The 19,618-nt window shown below is 48.9% G+C and overlaps 1 protein-coding gene across 2 annotated transcripts in view; it reads right to left on the bottom strand.

The window, feature by feature from the left end:
• TMEM94 (transmembrane protein 94) overlaps window positions 1–13,983 on the bottom strand; it is a 35,749-nt gene extending 21,766 nt beyond the window's left edge. The window contains exon 1 of one of the 2 annotated variants that reach the window (XM_045299400.1): window positions 13,925–13,983. The gene's annotated coding sequence lies outside the window, so the exon portion shown is untranslated. Of the gene's footprint in view, window positions 1–13,194; window positions 13,274–13,924 lie in introns of those variants that run through there. The other variant, XM_045299399.1, reaches the window with a different exon arrangement.
• Between the last annotated feature and the right edge of the window lie 5,635 nt (window positions 13,984–19,618).

Raw genomic sequence — 19,618 nt, 5'->3', positions numbered from 1 at the left:
CAGCACTTCCCTCATTTTTTTCTTCACCTCTGCTATGCTGTCAAATTGCTGCCCTTTCACATCTGTCTTTGTTCGCGGGAACAAAAAGAAGTCGCCTGGAGCGAAGTCAGGTGAGTCAGGTGCGTGGGGCAAGAGAGGCATGCTGTTTTTTGCCAAAAACTAGAGCACTGAGATGGCTGCGTGAGAAGGTGCATTGTCCTGGTGGCAAAACCAGTCCCCAGTCTGCCACAAATAAGGCCTTCTGTGTCGCACACTGTCACACAATCTTTTCAGAACCTCTAAATAGAAAGCTTGATGAACAGTCTGACCTGGCAGAAGGAACTTCGAATGTACTATCCCGCTCACATTTAAAAAACAAAAGTAAATGAGCATTGTCTTGATCTTTGATTTCAACTTGATGATCTTTTTTTGGGCAAGGTGACAATGGCATCTTCCACTGGCTTGATGGATGTTTGCTTACCGGGTCATAAGAATAGCACCACGTCTCATACCAGTAATGACCTTGGAAAAAGTCTGGGTCACCTCAGAGCTGTTCCTTCTAAGCAGGGCATGTTTCCACTTGATGCTCCTTTTGCTGGTCAGTCATAACCCGAGGCACAAATTCCTCAGTGACCCTTTTAGTTCCCAAATCTTCCATTAACATTTGCTGAACCGAGCCCTGAGAGAGTCCAGATAACTTCCCATCTCTTCAACGGTCCATTATAGGTCTTTGAGCACATGTGTACGGACTTTGTCGCCATTTTCGTCCATTTGGGAAGTTGACAGACATCCAGAATGAGGTTTGTCAGCAAATGATATTTTCACACCACCACCCCCTCCCCCCGCCCCACCCCACCCCCGCCACCTTTTTGAAACAAGAAAACCACTCTTACACTTCAGTTTTTCCTATACCTCTGTCCTTGTAAGCTGGGTTCAACATCACAAGTTTCTGCAGAATTTTTCCTGAGCAGGAAACAAAATTTCACAGCTGCACACTGTTCTCTTAAATCAGCCATTACACACAAACAGGTTCAAGCAAAGCTGCTTTTGAAAAAAAAAAAAAAAAAATTCACTGTGACCAGAGAACCTTCCTAAGGGATGCCACTGGGGGCACTAACTCAGAGCAAGTTGCTCAATGCTCCCCTAGTGGGAAACACACACATACCCAACACACGCCATAAATACCCAACAGACCTCCCCACATTATAAATACCCAACATACACCATATAACCAGCACACGCTACACATACCTAACACATAACACACATACCCAACACACACCACACACAGCCAACACACCCTCTACATAACCAACAGAGGCCACACATCTCCCCAGGCCTCTCATGCCATTTGAAGTACTCGAGAGGCACCTGTGCAGTGTGTCCAGAGATGAGCAGTCAATCTGACAGTCCATCTGGTGAAAGGAGGCTAGTTGCCCGGCAAATACAGATGATCCCTAGCTCCCCACCCTCCCCATACATCCCGACCCTCACCCATCCATTCTGTGAGCCAGCCCAACATTAATGACCAGGGCGTGTTTGGGTAGCATGCTACTGCCTAATCTAGTCTGGTGCCAGGTGACTTCTTGTGGAGAAAGCCCTACCCTGTTGACAGGCATTTCTCTCAGGCCTGCAGCAGAGCCAAGCTAGGAGGAGCCAACAGAAGACCAGGAGAGTTGACTCAGAAAGACAATAGAAATGCTGTGTTCCAGGGGACCCCAGCCCAGCACCAGGCCCTGCAGCCACCAACTCCACAGAGAAAACCCATGCTGATTCCTTGCAAGGAGGCAGCAATGCTGAGACCACGTCCTGGCGGGACACATCACTCCCTACCTCTGCCTCTCCACTGATGCTTACGAAGCTGAACAGGCCTCGGACTGAGTTCCCCACCTTCCTCAGACCGCGACCCTTTCATACAGTTCCTCATGTGGCGGTGAGCCCCAACCATCAAATTATTTTCACTGCTGCTTCATAACTGTCATTTTGCTACTGTGATGAATCGGGAGACCCCGTGAAAGGGTCGTTTGACCCCCAAAAGGGTCGTGACCTACAGGTTTAGAACCATTGCCTCAGAGGGTCAGGGTGGACAGAGGGTCAGGGACTGGAAGCAGCCTTGCCGTCCTGAAATGGGATCGTGACATGGGATCTGATCCTTCCCAAAGCCCCCTCTCTGGCTCAGGCTGCCCAGGCCCCAGAGGGTACAATCACTGCGTCCAGCTGGAACCGCCCCAGTTCAGAGAGGGCAGCCAGGAACGGGACATTTTTCTAAGAGGCTCTGCTTTCCCATCATTCCATACATGGGATTCTGGGCGAGAGCTGCTCTTAACTGTCTGATCTGGAGCCAGCAACTGTATCCTTAAAGGGCCAGGGCTACTCCTGGCCCACTGTGGGAAAGCAGCCCCCATCTTCCAAGTCAAGTACTCCTGGGTTCAAATCCCGGCTCTCACACTGTATTAGTCTAGGTACTTTGGAGAAACAAATCCACAGCAACTCATGGATAAGAGAGTTTTATGTAAAGAAAATGTGCATCACGAAAACATCCCAACCCAATGCTGCCCAAGCCCACAAGTCCAACATTAACCCATACCCAACACCAGTCCACAGAGTCCTCCACCTCACAAAACAGAGGCAATGATGCCGACTGCAGGAGGAAAGCTGAGTCAGTGAATGAACAAGCATCTCAGCATTAGCAGGGGTCTCCACACGGCTGCTCCAGCGCCCAGGGCTGCATCAGGATACGTCCATGTGGCTTCTCCTTGGGGATGTCTTATAGGAAGTCAATCTTGCAAGCTGAAGCAGGGAACTGCTAAGGCAGCTGCACCCTGGTGCGACCATCACAAAGCAAGAGACCTGAGAACTAGAAAGGCGAGGCTCACCACCCATTTATCCCTCGGCCTTTCAATTAGCCCCACATGTGATTATCGGCCAGGTTTGCAGAATTAACTAACTCACACACATAGCAAATGTGTGACCTAGGGGAGGTGTTTGTTCCCCTGAGCCTCAGTGTCCTTGTTCATAAAATGGAAATCATATTTCTAGCAGAAAATTTTGACAACTTTGGAGGAAGCAAGCATTACTTAGGATACACACAAGCAAAAAGATAATAAAATCACCAAAAAGATAAATAAGAAACAAGAATTGATAAACAAAGCTTCATCAAAGTAAAAATTGACTCTTCAAAAGATACCATCAAGAAAATAAAGAGGGGAAGAAAGGAAAGAGACGATACCAGGGCTCAAGTAGAAAGAAAATGCTTAGAAAATGATGACGGCGGAATCCGGACAGATGATCCCTCAGGTCCAGTGGTGAGAGTGGTGATACCAGAGGGTGGGGAAGGTGGGGTAGGAAGGGGGAACCAATTACAAGGATCTACATATAACCTCCCCCCTGGGGGACAGGCAACAGGGAAGTGGGTGAAGGGAGACATCAGATAGTATAAGATATGACAAAATAATAATAATTTATAAATTATCAAGGGTTCATGAGGGAGGGGGGAAGGGAGAAGGAGGGGGGAAATGAGGAGCTGATACCAAGGGCTTAAGTAGAAAGCAAATGTTTTGAGAATGATGAGGGTAACAAATGTACAACTGTGCTTGACATACAATGGATGGATGGGTGGATTGCGATGAGTTGTATGAACCCCCAATAAAATGATTTAAAAAAATGATGATGGCAACAAATGTGCAAATGTACTTGACACAATGGATGGATATATGGATTGTGATAAGAGCTGTCAGAGCCCCCAATAAAATGATTAAAATAATTAAAAAGAAAAGAAAAAGAGAAATAGCAAGAGATCTAAAATCGATGGTGAGGAGGGCGTAGAATGCTGGTGGGGTTCAATCAAGGGCAATGTAGCCGAGAAAAACAACTGAGAGCTGAGTGAAGGTCCAACATGATAGTAAGGCAGGAGAAAAGTAACAGAAATCAGAAGAAAAAGGAGGCAAAAGCATTTATAGAGGTATAAATATAGGCATATACATGTGTAAATATATTAATATATAACGGTAGGGATATAGACCTATGTACATATATATATGTATATATGCTAAGTATTACTGAAGCAGACGGACATTGGGCCTCCACTCAAGTACTCCCTCAACGCAAGAACACTGTTCTAATAACTCAGCTCACCTTCCCGACACGATCTTTAAAGACAAAATAGGTGTATAAGCAAATGTGGTGAAGAAAGCTGATGGTGGCCAGCTATCAAAAGATATAGCGTCTGGGGTCTTAAAGACCTAAAAGTTAAACAAGTAGCCATCTAGCAGGGAAGCAACAAAGCCCACAAGGAAGAAGCACACCAGCCTGTGTGATCACGAGGTGTCGACAGGATCAGGTATCAGACATCAGAAGACCCTAAACAATCATACCAATGAGAATGAGTAGGGTCGGAACGGAGACCCAAAGCCCATCTGTAGACAACTGGACATCTCTTCACTGAAGGGTTACAAAGATGGGACGAGTCAGTCAGGCTGCAGTATAACACCAATGAAACACAAAGCATTCCTCTAGTTCTTTAAAGCTCTCATGACCCCAGTTTTACTTTACAAATCTGGCTAGACCAGAGCATGTACACTGGTAGAGATAAGAGCTCTGGACACACAGAACCCAGGACAGATAAGCGCCCAGGAACAAGCGCCCCAGGTAGGGAGAAGTTAGGGGGCGGGGGGAGGAAGGAGGAAGCAATCACAAGGACCGATGTATAACCTCCCCTCCACCAGGGGGATGTACAACAGAGCGTGTGAAGGGAGACAGTGGGCTGCGTAAAATACGAAAATAATAATATATTAAGGATTCATGAGAATGGGAGGGTGGGTGAGGGAGGAGAAAAAGAGAAGTCGATACCAAGCGCTCAAGTAGAAAGAAGATGCTTTGAAAAGGATGATGGCAACATATGTACAAATGTGCTTGATACAATTGATGTATGGATTGCTGTAAGAGCTGTAAGTGCCCTCAATAAAATGATTTCTAAAAAAATGAGGGTGGGGGGAGCACAGACTGAGAGGAAATATTCACAATACATGTACAAAATAAACAAAAATGTTCCAAAATAAAGAATTCTTACAATAAGACAAGCCAGCTAATTTTTCAAACAGGCAAAATATTTGGACATTTTACAAAGCAAGATCTACAACCAACAAGCCAGTGAGCATATGAAAAAAATGTGAAAAATTATTAGTGGGCAGAGAACTGCAAATTAAAGCCACAATGAGATACTACCACCCACACACCTTTCAGAATGACCAACGTCCGAAGACCGTGCACTCTTTATCAAGGGTTGAAAAGTGAGGACTAAGTTGTGCCTAACCCAAGCCACGGTGTTTTCCATCGCCTCCCGTGCGTGTGAAAGTTGGACGTTACATAAGGAAGACCAAAGAACTGATGCGCTTGAACCATGGTATAGCACAAAATATTGACAGCACCGTGGACGGCCAAAAGGACAAGCGGGTCTGTCCCGGAAGAAGTGTGACCAGAGTGCTCCTTCGAGGCAACGATGGTGAGACTCGGTCTTACAAACTCTGGACATGTTGTCAGGAGGGACCAGTCCCTGGAGAAGGACGTGCTGCTTGGGAGAGTAGAGGGCAGAGGAGGAGAGGAAGGCGCCCAAGGAGACAGACGGCCAGAGTGGCTGCAACAATGGACTGAAGCGTAGGAACCGTGGTGAGGACGGTGCAGGACTGGGCAGCGTTTCCTTCGGCTGTGTGTGGGGTCGCTATGGCTCGGAACCCACTCGATAGCACCCAATAACAACAACAAAGTGTTGGCGAGGACGTGAGCGCACGCTGCTGGTGGCAGGGGACAGGGTACAACTGCTTTGACAAAAGGTCCTGTCACTTTCTTGGAAAGTGTACACCCACCAGATGACCCAATAATTCCATTCCTAGGTAGCTATCAAGAGAAATGTGAAAATGTGTTCACAAAAAATTGTCTATAAACGTTCACAGCAATTACTCATGCTGGGCTAAACTGAAATGACGACAAACAGTGACTCACAGGTGACTGTATGAACAAACCATGGTATGTCTACAGATAGGGTTCGACCCAGCAATGAAAGAACGAAGTGGTGAAACCCACCATAATATGGTGAAATCTCAAAAGCATCCAAGGAGCAAAAGGAGCCAGCTACAAGAATACACAGCACAGGATTTTATTTATGTAAAATTGACCAGCAAAACTAATCAGTAGTGGAAGCAAGCTGACCAGTGGGTTGGATGGCTGCCTGAAGTAGGGGAGTGAATCGGACCTTTCTGGATAGATGGAAATGTTCAATGTTTTTATTTCAGGTGATGGTTACGTGGATGTATATATTTGTCAAGATACTTCCAACTATATTCTTAAAATAAGTGTATCTTTTGCGTGTGAGTTCTGCCTCAATAAAGTTGACACACAAAAAAGGGGAACCTGAAGTCCAACTAAATCAACTTAATCACCTTTTAAAATTCCTAGCACATGCAAGATTGGGGGATATAAAAGAGAAGGAGAAGGAGAAAAGCAGCAGCGAGTTGTACCAAAGACTCAGAGAAGCAATTTGTCCAAAGGACTCGCACCACAGTCTCCTCCCTCTAGACCAGTGGTTCTCAACCTTCCTAACGGGGCAACCCTTTAAGACAGTTCCTCATGTTGTGGTGACCCCGTGTGGGCATATCTGCACGTGGGTGGACCCACCTGGAGACTGATAGAGGAGCGGTGTCTCGGTTCCTACCATCAGAAATATGGTCTTAGGCAACCCCTGTGAAAAGGTTATTCGACCCCCAAGGGGTCGTGACCCACAGGTTGAGAACTGCTGCTCTAGCAGGAGACAGAGAGAACTAGATGGTGCCCGGCTCCACTAGCCATTCTGAACAGGAACACAACAGAAGGTCCTGGTTAGAATGGGAGGAAAACGCCAAAGAAAAGCCAAATGAGCACTGAAATTGAAAAAAAAGAAAGAAAAGAAAAGCCAAATGATTAAGACCACACTTCCTGGTCAGATACAGGCTGGAGGAACACGAGAGCTCACTGCCCTAGGCACCCCCTTTTACTGCAGAACTAAAGCCACTCCTGGAGGCCCCCTCTCAACCAAATAACAGACTGGCCCCTACAATACTAACACGCAAGAGGAAAGTGCTCCTTAGACCAATCGACTACTACAGGAGACCAAAAGGGCAACACCTGCCCCAAAGCAAAGACGAGAAGGCAGGGAAAACGAACAGATGGAAATGGGGAACACTGTGAAAAAGGGCAAGCGTGACACATTGCAGAGGCTGCCACCAAGGTCACGCAACAGTCTGTGTATGAATTACTGAACGCCAAGCTAGCTTACTGTGCAAACTTTCACATAAAGCCATAGGTATGTAGAAATGAGAAGGCTCAAGCCTTCTCGGTTTGTTTTTGGGTTTTTTTAATCATTTTGTTGGGGGCTCGTACAACCCTTATCACAAAAGCCATCTCGGTTTAATGCAAGGGCAGCAAGTGAAGGTGATTGGGATGAAGAATTTGTTGCAAGTAGGGGCTGGTTCCGTTCTTTCAAAGGGAGGACAGGTTCTCGTCACATTCCATTGGGGCAGGAGGAGGATCTGTGAGCCCCTCATTCAGAGGCTCATAGCCTGGGGACCTGCCTGCATCAGGTATGGTCCCTTGTTGACAGGAATTTGCTCTGCCATTAATTTTAGGGTATGGGGGGAGGGCATATAAATAAAACTCAAGTAGGCACTGAGATGACTAAATGAGAATGATTAATGACAGGCCCTGGAAGGCTGGAGGGCCCAGGCCTGAGCTGCACGCACTTGGAGGGCGAAGGGATGGAGAAGCAAGAGCTACAAATCCCACCCAAGGCACCAAGGAAAAGTGCGTGTCGCCGCCCTTTTACAGCTGAGTGATGGGACCTATTTGGATTGCACAAGAAGGCCTGAGTAGTTAAGAGGGAAGAAAGAAAGCGACGTGGACAGGACATGGAGGCCAGGCTCTGAGGCTCTCACAGGTCACACCAGAGAGGTTCTGAGGAGTCCCAGAAGGCCTGGGAGTTGGCATCAGTATTCGAAGAGGGCCCGGGGGCCAAGGGGACGAGACTGCAAGCTAAGGAGTGGAAAGGAAGTGACAGCACATTTGATTCCTGATCGCTGGCCCGGAAAACAATGGGCTGGAGGCCGCTGGCAAACTTCGGGATGGAAGAGCCAATCCTGTGCCTCCCCCAAAACTGAAAAATTATTCAAGAGCCCTAAGTACATTTGTTACAGACAAATAAAATCACCCTTATCTGAATAATCCGCTTTAATTTTTTCCCCATTTTTCTCCCAAGACACATGTACGTAGCAAAAGAGCGGACGTATGGCTTGAGAACTAGATGGTTCCGGTCCCCCCCACCCCCACCCCCAGATCCAGAGGCAGAAAAAGCTGTGCAGGTGCCCAAGTCTCAGGTTCACAGAGAGCCAGAAGGAGGCCATCCTTCTTGTTTATTGTAACACCATCCTCTCCTGCTACACTCTGGCCCACAGATTCCTACCACCCCCTTTTCAGAAGTATTCAGACCACCAACTAAAAACATTTGTAAAATAGCCAAGATGAAGTGCAGGTACTACCTTTGGTCTCCTCCGAATCAGTATTTTTATCACGTGAGGTGTGGAGGCAGGTGGCATGCTAATCAAGCTGGAAAGGAGAACAAGGTCCAGACCCGAAAGGATTTCAACGGCCTGAAATGATGGTCCAGTGAATGAGCCATTTGACTGGGGAGAGAATGAGGACTTGCACTGAGGTTCACAGACAACCGGACAGAGACCACGACCAATTCCAACAGAGGTCCACAGGCCTGCATGTCCCCACCAAGAGAGGGTTAAGTCTGATTGCTTGCTGCACATATCAACGCACAGGGGACAGTTGTGTTCGGTTCTGCACTGCACACTCCAAGAAGGTCACCGACAAAGTTGGCATGCTTTAAAAAAATTTTAAAAAGTTGGCATGCTTTTAAAAAAAAAAAAAAAAGCTGGCATGCTTCTAGAGACCAGCAAGCAGGTTGGAGAAACGGTGCCAGGAGCAAGGCAGACAGAACTGGAGATGCTTAGTCAGCAGACAAACTAAAAGGCGTGATTCCCAAACTCCAGCAAAACCCCAGGAGTCAACTCCAGCTCACCGTGGTCCTACTGGGTGGAACAGACAGCCCCAGAGTCCCCAAGGCTGGACTCTCTATGGAAGCCGACTAGCCTCATCTTTCTCCTAAACTAAGAGTGGCTTGTGAGTTTGAACCAATGGCCTTTCAATCAGCATTGAGAGCTTCCCAGGCTGGTGCCACCATGGTTCCTTCAGATGGGTGCTATGGTCAGCCTTCAAACACCTTCAGACCCGGGTAAGAGAAAGCCCAGGCCCAGATCCATTCCGGGAGGATTAAAAAAAAAGACGGGACCAGGGGAGGCAGACTGGGGCTCACTGTGAGCAGTGCTTGGATAATATGATTATGTGGTTGCTCTTGCTGTTGTATGTCGATTTCAACTCACAGTGGCCTCAAGTGACAGAGCAAAACTGCCCCACAGAGGTCTTGGGGGTTTGTTTGGTTTTTGTTCTGTTTTTGGCTTTTTAAAAGAAAATATGGAGCGGCATTCCGCTTTCATGGGCTTTGTTTTTATTGAACAATTTTTTTTTATTAAGTGGGAGTTAATTCATACATCATACCATTCCACAGTTCAATCGTGTCGAGCGGAACAGAACTGTCCAACTGCTACCACAATCCGTTACCAAACATTCTATCGTCTCCGACAGGGCAGCACAGACTATTATCCAGAGGCCGTCCTTCCTGTTTAACACCATCCTCCCGGCTCTGGCTATACTCTGGCCCAGATTCCCAAATTGATTTGGCCAACCACCCCCCTTTCAGAATTATTCAGCACCCCACCCCACCCCACCCCACCAACGGCAATTAAAAACGTTTGTAAGATGCCCATCAGCCAAGATGAAGTATAGGTATCTGCTTTTGCAGGACCCCCAGATGGGGAAGCACACTGGCACAGGGTCATATGGTGACCAAGGCCCATGGGGTTTCCTAAGCTACGAGCTTTATGGATCTCTATGGGCCCTAGGTCTTTGAGGGCATGGTAACAGGTGCAGTAGTTAAGCACTGCTGACTGAAAGGTCAGATGTTCAAAACCCCCAGCTGCCCAGCAGTAGGAAGACAGGGCAGTGCCCTTCCACAGAAATGAACAGCCAGGGAAATGCTATGGGGGCAACTCTACATGACGCAGCAAAAGCGAGGAAGACCCTCGACGAGCTGGAAGGGCACAGTGGCTGCAGCAACAGCACTGATTATGGTGCAGTGTTTCATTCTGTCGTAACGCAGGCTGTCTGAGTCACGTACTCGATGCACAGACCACCACCACCACCACCATTTCCGCTAGACTTCTGATTGCCCAAACGGACCTATAAGCACTTAATGGATCTCCTTCCCTTGGATACTCCACCAATCCCATCACTTCTGTCTGCAGTGCTAGCAAGGTCCAGAGCAATCAGCGTTAGATTTGTCTGGCCTTATGAGGGCATCCAGTGCTCAGTTTAAATCTGGCCCTTTCCGACTTGCCAAGCCACGTGACAGATAACTGTTTACTTCTGCCCCAGCAGCCAAGGGCAGAGCTAATTATGATTCAAATGCCCTAATCACCATGCCACATGTATTCCAGCTGGTGGGCTTGCTCAAAAGAACCACTTTCCTGCTTCAGCCCAGGCCCACCCTCTGGAGTTCACTTGTTCTGCCTTAAACAAACCCAGGCCTATGGCCAAACCCGGGCTTCAGGAAAAAAAAAAAGTTTTTAAAATAGGAACCAAGCTCCAAACTCACTGCCATTGAGTCGGTTCCTACTCACAGTGACCCTCTAGGACAGAGTAGAACAGCCCCTGTTTCCCTTTAGGGAAATCAGAAAGCTTCCTTTTTTTTCCCCAGGTGGTTTCGAACTGCTGACCTTACCAGCTCAACTTGTAACTTGTAACCACTACCTATAGCTATGTGTACACACATACCTATATCTATGCGTACACACATTTACCCGTGGAGAAGCGCCCATCACCACCTGGAATCTTCTGGAACACCAGGAATGGATTTAGAGGCTTTAGGTCTTTCTGGCTCAAACCGCTATGGGTGAAGTTCACGCTGGACTCACCAGCTGGGGCTTAGGTGGAATAAGGTCTTCGTTGTTGGTTTGCAGTCTGTGCTTTCCCTGTTGAAACGGTCTCCCAGGGACTGACCGAGGGGGAGCCGCAGGAGGAAGTGAAGGGCTGTGACCTTCATTTCCGTCAGTCCTGCAGGAGTTGAGCTGCTCAAAAGGCCGATTCTCAGCACTTGGAGCTGGCACTCCCCAGCAACTCCTCAAAATAGTAATGTCAAGTGCTTTCTGTTTTCCTCCATTCCCCTGTCCTGCCCTGGGGCTGGGGTGGCTCAAGGGCGGTCAACGTTCCACCCTGGGGCTCCACGACGGAAGGAATCATCTGTGAGGAAAAGTTCCAGAAGAAACGTCTGCGGGGCCAGCCCAGGCCAAGGGGGAAGAGCTGTTGGGAAGTGGAGGGAAAGGGGCAGCTGAACTTGACAAATGTAACCAATGCCATTGACTGGACATGAAAAACTGCTGTGTGTTTCGCTGTGCACGTTTTTTGCCAACAATAAAAGAAGTGATTTTGAAGATTCCACAGTACCCCTCAGTTTCCTCATCTGCCGTTAGGACAGAAAGAAAATGAACAAGGAAGCCAAGCCAGGTAGGCAGCTGAAAGAGGAGGTGCAGGCTACTTGGGGGCTTTAGTTGAACATGCTCGCCCCTCTTCCAGGGTCAACGGCAGCCTACTTTTGGATGTGTTCTGGACTTGACAGTGATTTTCAAGTTTGCTTATGCCATGGATTACCTAAATTTGACTCTTTTGGTAAAGAACTTGTTTCCCTTGCTTTCAATAAATAAGCAAAAACATCCCCTTGGGGTACTAAGATTGGCTCTTCTGTTGAGGATACCACGAAGAGATACCTCAAGGGCATCTTCAGTGGTTTCTCTGTCCCCACACTTTTTTCACCCAACACCTCTCATTACACGTCGATGATGGCCCCCAAAGGAGCAAGAGGCATGGCCCTATTCCGTCCACTCAACACACTGAGAACTATTACAGTACTATATGCCTCCCCCCAAACAGACATATTAATACAAGGCGCAAGCCAACGTCCTGCCTCAAATCACTGCCACCAAGTCGATGCCGACTCTGTGTGATCCCACAGGACGGGTTAGAACTGTTCCTGAGTTTCCCAAGACTATTACTCTTCCAGTCTGGGGCCCAATTGGTAACCACTGTGCCACCAGGGCTCCTGAGACTAACTCTTTAAGAGTTAGTTCTTACTCAGCCATAAAGAACAATCAGGCCCCGACGAAAGGATGGGCCTTGAAACCCTTATGCTGACCAAAAGAAGTCAGTCACAAAAGGACAAATGCCACATGAGCTCGTTTATCTAAAACAAGCCAATATTCCAGCATAGAAACTTAAGTAATTAACGGTTACCAGGGTGAGAAAGATGGGGGGAGGGAACATTTTGGGTTGGTGGCCATGGAGTTTATGTTCCTGTTGGTGGAGTATTTGAGAAATATATTGATGGTGGTTGCCCATCTCGAAGAATGTAATCAATGTCAATGGGCTGTAAATGTACGTTTTGGTGTGTATAATTTCACCACACACATACACACACACACACCACGTACAGAGAATCAGATACGAACCAGCTCGTTGGATGTTTACAACCATGGCAAACGGCTCCTCCGAGGGATTGTGGCCCCTGATTTCCCATGATCGCTTCCAGGAAAACACTCAAGGAGGTGCCCTGTTGGCTTGGTGGTTATGAATCGAGCTGCAAGCCGTAAGGTCAGCAGTTTGAAACCACCAGGTACTCCTCGGGAGAAGACCAGGGTCTCTACTCCCTTAAAGAGTTCTAGTCTCAGGAACTCACGGGGGGGCAGTTCTACCCTGTCCTGTAGGGTCACGATGAACCAGTATCGACTGGTGAGAGCGAGTTTGAGACCTGCCTGACTCAGTTTCCCCTTGATGGGAACCCTACCCCTTTGCCTCTTCAAAGGGGTGTAAAATGAGAAAAACAGCAACCCCGTCCAGGTCCCCACGTGCACCCCCTAAGAATACACCAGGGAATAAGCGAGCTGTGTCCCTAAAACGGAGTGTCCTGGATAACATGGGAAAGCTACCATCCCCTGCAAGGCGCAAAAAGTTACCTACCGGATGGGAACGCTGCCTCCTCCTCCTCCTTCCCCCAGAGCTGAGAACTCCTCGGCAGAGAGGGTGGGACGCTGCAGCACGTGATCGAATCCGTGCGGGCGCCAAAGCGCGGTCTGTGGTTTCGCACCAATGAGAGACGCGCAGGGTCTCCCCAGCCCCGCGCCTCAGGCGCCGGGCACCCAGGCACCCATGGCGCCGGGCGGGCACTGCGCTGCCGAAGGAGGAGCCCAGGAATGAGTCCAGAGCCGATTCTGCCGAGGTCGCAACAGCAGCAGACGCTTGCAGGCGCAGGGCCGCTCGGTCGGGGAGGCGGAACCAGAGGCCCACCGCGGCCCGGCCCGGCCCGGCCGCCACCGAGAGCGCGCGGAGGCCACGCAACGGTCCGCCTCGGCCACCGGGGACGGGGCTCCGGGCGACCTGTAAATACGCGGGCCTCCGCGCTGGGAGCCCTCGGGGCCCGGGCCAGCGCGCAGGGGTTCCTTGATGGCGGCAGGCTGTGACTGCGAGTGGGGGTCGCCCGGGGGCGAGGGCAGGGGTCTGAGGGGCTGGGGACGAGGACCCGGCCCAGAGCTGCAGGTAAGAGCCGGGCCCCTAGGCGTCCCCGAGGCCATTCGCTGGAGGCAGACCCCAGACCCCCCTCGCCTCGAGCAGGATCCGGAGGACGCGGAAGGCCGAGCCCCACGCCCCGTTGCCCCCCCGACTTTGGAACTACGGGCCTGCTCGTACTTACCGGGGCCCGAGGGCTTGTCTTCCTCACCCCGGTCCAATCCCCTCCCTGCCCCCTCCTCACTTCGCGCCCCCTCCTCCGGGGGCCGCGGCCATGTCCGTTACTGGCAACTCTTACAGGAGCTGGGGCCCCCTTTTCGGACGACGGGGGCGCCGGCCGGCGAGCTGAAGTCCAGGGCGCGGATTGGTCGGTCTCTGAGACAGACGGCGCTACGCCGCTTCTGATTGGCTGCGCGTCGCGCGGGGCTGTAGCTGCAGCCTTCCCCTCCGGGAACCTGGCGGAAGTGTGTGCCAAGTGCAGACCCACTCCCACCAGGGCCGTGGACGCGGCTTCCCGCCCGATTCGTTTTCCTACGGAAAAAGGCGCTTCGTGTCCAGAACGGCGCTCCCTCGGGTCCTTTGTCGGTCTCTGTTTTCAGATAAGCCCTTCACAGCGTGCTTATTTTTCTTACTTTCTTCCTCGCTCCCTCCTTGAAGCCTTTCGGGATCCCTTGCCTCCGAGACCTTAGGGAGGCCCTCGGGGACCAATGTCACGTCCAAAGCAGAGCTGGAGAATCCAAGGCAATGCTGCTGTTGGCCCCTCGGCTCGACTGAAATCTACAGGGGAAAAAACAAGTTAATTTTTTTTTTCTGGATAATTAAGAGATATCGCCTGGGAGCTCTCTCTTGGGAAAACAAAAGCAAGCCTGTGTCAGTATTTATGTCTGTTTCCCAGAGATCTAAGTTGGGAGACTTCAACAACAACAAATTCTGTTTATCGAATTGGAAGCAGGCCTTGCTTGGTTGGCCCTGGGAAATAGGAGCCCTTTCCCCTCAATGAATTTCAGCAGGAACCTTATTAAAACCCCTTTCTTATCAGCTGAATAAGATGAGCACCTAACTTTGTGTTCTTGACCCGGTTTTGTTTTTTGTTTTTGTTTTGGTTGCCCAAGGCTGGTGACATCATTCCACTCACTACATAGACACAAATGGTCCCTGGTCTATCTTTGTGAAATCCATATCCCTCCACCTGACGCAAAACCAAACTCGCTGCCACGGAGTTGACCCAACACAGAAAGACCATCCATCAGCTCCCTCCTAACGAGGCTGGACCCCCCAAAGGCCAAATTGCTCCTGTAGCCACAGAGGTTCGCCACCATCCCTTGACCCAGTGTGGAATTCTAGATCTGCCACTTGGTTTAAATGGTTCCCCGAGCTAAGAAGGTCTCTTTCTCCCAGTTAAGGAAAAAAAAAAGCATCATTCAGATATCTGCCCATCCTAAGTGTCCACCCAGAAAGGCTGCCTTCCCAAATGCTTTCCCTAACTCTGTCGTTGACTTTCTGTGCTCGGCTGTGTCCATTTCTTTGTGACTCCATTGCCCCTTTGACAAAAGTAGGCTTTGCTACAGCCAGCCTTAGGTTATTTTTCTAAGACCTCAAACTCCCTGAAGGCAGCCTGACTTGGTGCCTTGTATCCCAATAAGTCTTGGTCGAAGTAGTCAATTGCCTGGCTTTTTATGCTTTTCCACCACATCCCAGTCGATTTACACGGCTGTATATGCGAGCTTCAGGAGTGTAACACATTACCCAGCCCTGCTCCATTTTGAACCTCAGCCCCCTTTGGCCTACCCTCACCTCTCTGCTCCTCTTAGACTTTATGCGTATCACTCAGCAAACTCCAACCTATCTACCACTAGCTGGGGTTCTCCACGATCCCTTCATGCGCTCCCTGTCTCTCCTGACTGTCCCTGGAGTTATTAAACTTTGCTGAAGAACTAAATCAAATCTCTCAAACCAAGCGCATGCCAACACGCCCATCCTAAATTCCACTAGCTAGCGTTTGTGTGAGTGTGTGTGTGTGGTTCTTCAGTCCCTGTAGTTATGTGAGGGGGCTAATCATGGGTTCAGTAATCAAAATTGTACAGTTGAGAAATACAAAGATTATAGTAAACTCATGGAGAAATGGGAAGAGAGTAAAATAAAGAAGTCAGACACATTTCATGGTAGCAAGCTCACCTGGATGGACATGCTCTCAACAGCCAGGTCCCTGGGCAGCGCAGGCAAAGAAGGCAGGAGAGAGCAAGATTCATTACCCTGTTTCCTTGAAAATAAGACAGTGTCTTACATTAATTTTTGCTCCCAAAGATGCGCTAGGTCTTATTTTCAGGGGATGTCTTATTTTTCCATGAAGAATACGGTGCACATTTATTGTTTGTTTTATTAAAAGAGACCTCGTACTTCCTGTGTGCTCCAGTTGCACTGTGGCCAACAGTGAGCTGCGCGGCAGCACCCGCCACTACGGTCCAGAGTCCAGAGTTACAGTAGCTTCGGGGGGGGCCTTGTTTTTTTTGGGTGGGGGGGGAATGCCTTATATTTCAGCGAGAGGCAAAACTAAGTAGGTCTTATTTTTCGGGCAAACAGGGTACTAACCAAGGCTTATATAGCCTTTGGGCGTGAGCAAGCCCTCTAATTACAGGTAAAGAGGTGTCACAGGAAGGGGTTGTACAATAGGCATAAGCGTGACCGGAAGGGGATGAGCTAAGGGTGTAGGAAGGGGAGGGACTAAGGATAAACATGACAAGAAGGGCGGACCCTAGACTCAATATGGCAGCCTAACCTTGGTCACCCTTGAGTAGGCTTGATCTAGATGAGGAGACAGGTCTTCCTGTTGGTATTCCTCATCTATTTCTCCTTCCTGCTCAACATATCAAAGAATTAAGCACTTATTTTCAGACCTAATTCCCCATCTGTGTTCTCAGTCCTTTTCCCTCTGGCCTCCTCATCTATTACTGTTGATTCCAACTCCTGGCTACCCCATGTGACAGAGCAGAACTGCCCCATAGGTTTGATTGGTTATAATTTTTATAGCAGAGTAGTAGGTTTTTCTCCCAAAGAGGGTGGTTTCAAACTTCCAACCTTGAAAGTTAGCAGCTGAGCACTCAATCATGATGCCTTCCTTCATCTGGACAGTCTCTGTGCCCAAAGTGACCTCCCCTCCTTTCTTCCTGGCTCGCTCTTTGAGTTAGTTAATTGTGCCAACCTGGCCGATAATCACATGTGGGGCTAATTGAAAGGCCGAGGGATAAATGGGTGGTGAGCCTCGCCTTTCTAGTTCTCAGGTCTCTTTGCTTTGTAATGGTCACACCAGGGTGCAGCTGCCTTAGCAGTTCCCTGCGTCAGCTTGCAAGATTGACTTCCTACAAGACATCCCCAAGGAGAAGCTACATGGACCCATCCTGATGCAGCCCTGGGTGCTGGAGCAGCCGTGTGGAGACCCGTGCCAGTGCTGAGATGCTTGTTCATTCACTGACTCAGCTTTCCGCCTGCAGTCGGCATCATTGCCTGTTTTGTGAGGTGGAGGACTTTGTGGACTGGTGTTGGGTTAATGGGTTAATGTTGGACTTGTGGGCTTGGGCAGCATTGGGTTGGGATGTTTTCGTGATGCACACTTTCTTTACATAAAACTCTCTTATACATGAGTTGCTGTGGATTTGTTTCTCTAAAGTACCTAGACTAATACACTCTTGATCATCCTTTAAGGACAGATTAGGATGTCCCTACTCTGTTTTCCCATAATTCTTAGTAGAAAACTGAATCACTTCCTTTACCACATTGTTTTATCTGTTTGGCAGATAAATTATACTAGTAATACCTGAATGTTCCAAGTCTCTTTCCCTGCACCTGCCCAAGGAGGATTCTGCCTGCGCTTGTAAAGTCCCACAGCATTGTGCAGTGTAGGAGGGGAGGGTCGGATGGAGTGAATTGATGGGAGTTACCAGCAGAGAAGATGGGTTTTGAAGAGGAGAGGGAGAGAGAGAAGAGAAAGGAGAACCCAGGTGAGAGAAAGATCAGGAAGAGTGTGGTAGGCGGACAAACGTTTTAGGGCGGCATGTGCTCAGTGCTTCCCCTCTGGCCTCCTCCTAAGCTGCTGTATCCCATCAAGCCCCTGAAGGAAACAGAGAAAACGCCCTTCTATTGCTCAGTAATACAATTGGCTGGGAATGTGACAGGCAAAGACAGGAGTCCCCCTTCAAAGCAGGAGGATTTTAAGAAGGGTTCTTGTAAATAATTCATATCATTTCCCCTTGGCTGTTTTTGTGTGTGTGCCTCAGAAACAACAATAAGTTGAGAAGTTGCTTTGTGGTTATTTTGGGGGAAGCCAAGGAATGCTTCTCTGTACACAATTCTGGGTAAAAAAACTAGACATGCCGTGGCGAGGTGTGCTTTCGTGAGAAGAGCGATGTAACAGGTAGCAGTTCTCCCACAGTCGGCCTGCAAGTGGAGCGCTGGTGGTATAGTAGTTATGCACTAGGCTGTGCTCCTCAAGGTCGGCAGTTCGAAACCACCAGTGGCTCCTCAGGAGACAGGACTTCCTACTTCCGGAAACAGTTACAGGCTGAGAAACTCCAAGGGGCAGTTCTACCTTGTCCTGTGTCCTACCTGTGTTGCTGTGAGTCTGCCCGGACTCGATGGCAGTGAGTTTAGGCCTTCTTTGAGGCTGTAAATCTCAAGAGTTCCAGGGCTTCCCTTTTCATGTATGTCACTATGGGTTAGCAAAGCACTTGACACATAGTAGGTGCCTGATAAGCGTGTGCTGAGTAACCGAAACTGGTCCTCCATCCGCCTCGCTATCTGGCATCTTTGGTCTCTTCCTTTCGATTGGGTCCTCCCCACTGGCATGCACAGCTCTGGTCTCTCTAGAACAAGAGAAGGAGGAAATGAGACAGGAAGGAGGAGCTTTGAAACAGTAAATTTCACGGAGAATCCAGCAGAGATAAGCCCCTCAGGGCCAACAAGAAGAGTAGAGATACAGGGGGATTAGGGGAGGGGGTGGGGTGAAAGGGGGAATCAATCACAAGGAATCAATCTAGAACACCCTCCCAGGGGGACAGATAGCAGAAAAGTGGGTGAGGGGCGATGGAAGACGATGTAAGATCGGAAAATGATCATCTATAACTTATCAAGGGTTCGTAAGGGAGGGGGAAGAAATTGGGAGCTGCTATCAGGCTCAAGTGGGAGGAGAATTGCTTTGAAAATGATGGTGGCAGCATATGTGCAAATGTGCTTGACACATTGGAGGAATGTATGGATTGTGATAAGAGATGTAAGAGCCCCTAATAAAAGTATTTAAACCAAAAAAAGGACTAAAAAAGTAAATTTAAAGGATATAAAAGAAAACAAAAAACAGCTTTACCTGACGCTCTGCCTTATAGCTAAGGAAGTAATCAGCAAAAGGATGCCTTTCTGTGATGCTGCGCCAACACCAGCTGACACAGTAACACCAGGAGGCTACATCTCAGCCCTTAAAGTACACAGAATGAATGACTACCTGCTCCCTTTTGGGACCCTATGGACTATTTAAGAGCTGAGAAAAATCAATCCCACAAGGCTTAAGGATACATGCTTTCAATGGTGTTAAATTAGCCTGCAGAAAGAAAGCCTTTGAAAACTGCCGATGACATGACACTGGGACAGTCCACCTGCCATCTATCAGCCAACAGATCCTCACTGAGTCCCTTGTATGTACCGGACCTGGGACAGGATGTGGGGGCAGGGGGACAGTGGCGGACAAAACGGAGAGGTTGCCTCCACCCAGTAACTAATCGTCTTGCGGGGAAGACAAGAAGTCAAACAAATCAACAACTCTCCTGAGATGCATGTGGCCAAGAAGCATCTATCACGGGGCTCAAACCTAGCGATCTAATCTCGGTGCCCAGAG

Source organism: Echinops telfairi, unplaced genomic scaffold (genome assembly GCF_000313985.2).
Source record: "Echinops telfairi isolate 266 unplaced genomic scaffold, ASM31398v2 ScPeMD7_7458;HRSCAF=8496, whole genome shotgun sequence".
Taxonomy (NCBI): Eukaryota; Metazoa; Chordata; class Mammalia; order Afrosoricida; family Tenrecidae; genus Echinops; species Echinops telfairi.
This window is presented reverse-complemented; position numbering and strand designations above follow the sequence as displayed.